The sequence below is a fragment of the Dreissena polymorpha genome, chromosome 9 (assembly GCF_020536995.1).
Source record: "Dreissena polymorpha isolate Duluth1 chromosome 9, UMN_Dpol_1.0, whole genome shotgun sequence".
NCBI classification, from domain to species: Eukaryota; Metazoa; Mollusca; class Bivalvia; order Myida; family Dreissenidae; genus Dreissena; species Dreissena polymorpha.
Window position 1 is genome coordinate 100,750,660 of NC_068363.1, and position 1,615 is coordinate 100,752,274.

Below are 1,615 nucleotides of genomic sequence, written 5' to 3' on the forward strand. Positions count from 1 at the left end.
CGGGCACTTTTAATGACCAAATGTAATATTATAATCGACATGTATACTCGTCAAAATAATTTTATGGTTGTTCGTTCAAACCGGACGAACAGCCAGTAATGCAACTGAAACATGTATTCCGATATACATTTCAGAATAAAACAAAACTATTTATAATAGCATATTGATTCTAACGCTCTAGTGGAATAAAGTATTTATTATAATTTAGTAATTATATATTACTTAGCAATAAATGCAATACGTATTCATCTTCAATATGATTGTTATTTTTACCACGTATTGGTTTCGGACAGGTTAGATGGTTGTGTGTATACTAATTGTAAAGCAACTGTGATCTAAATATCATATATACTTGGTACATTTATCCTTATTATGCGTTCACTATGCCACAATGTACTTTAAAAACAACCCGTATTCATATAGCAATTATACGTAGTAAACACACTGAGAAAAATTAGTATATTTGTGGATTTTATTGGCGTTACAACACACCTAGTACGTTAATGAATATGCCATTGGTCAGATCGTGTTGGCAACACTTATTATCCAACGTTTGCCTTGCGTCGTTCTCGTCTCAGATTCTGAACTATACATGACATGTCTCCAAATAAGGAATTGAACGAAACCAGCAACAAAGACGAACAGTAAAAATTGTATGGTTGTCCAGTGAATAGGCTGATATCATCAATACACACATTAAGAAATAACGTTATGAATGCTTTGAAAAGATTTTAATACACACATTGCCCAATGATATCATAAAATATGTATTGAAAAAATATCAAAATGTAACTGCTAATGACGATGCCGTTCGCAAAGAGGTAACATTTTTAGTATCTCTAACAAGAGTTGCGTAAAATAATATGACATCAATGTTGATGTTGATTTATATTAAATTGTACTTTCATTAGGTCAATGACATTGTGTGCATAGTATGTATATGCGTGAATGTGTGTAGTTGTGTGTGTGCATATGAAGATTGTGACGTGTGTGTTTTGACATTGTATTTTGGATTCAGAAAACACCATTGCCAGCTATAGGCCTATAGAAAAGTTCATCGAAATTCGATAACAATTATGAATGGTAGCTGCAGTTTCCTGATATATATATATATATGTGTGTGTTTATTTCACTGATTTTGCGAGATCGTTATTTTGGTAAGGAGGGGTACAGAGAAGGGCAAACCATCCTTCAGGTATATCGACCAACAACCAAACCTACATGCGACTGAGAGAGATGCGAATGTACCAAACATGCGCTAATCGCGATACTCAATATCTAAACTGATGCAGTGATCAAAAACTGACCGGGTTTAAATAGGTCAGCACCATTTTATTTTTAAATGAAGATTTTATTCCCTTTGTCTATAAACATCAGAGCTGCTAAAATATTTTTTTAAAGTTAACGAAAGACAAAATTGACTACTGCTATTTAAATAAAAAGAACAGGTTTATTGTTACAACAAAAGTTGTTTCTTCATATAATTTGTGCACATTCCTCACTTAAAAAGAATTTTTTGCTCTTGGTTTTCATCGCTTCTCTCCGCCTCTAATCCAGACCCGAGTGAGCGCAAGCCTGAACTCGTTAAATATTTATCTGCCATACTTGCAAAAAA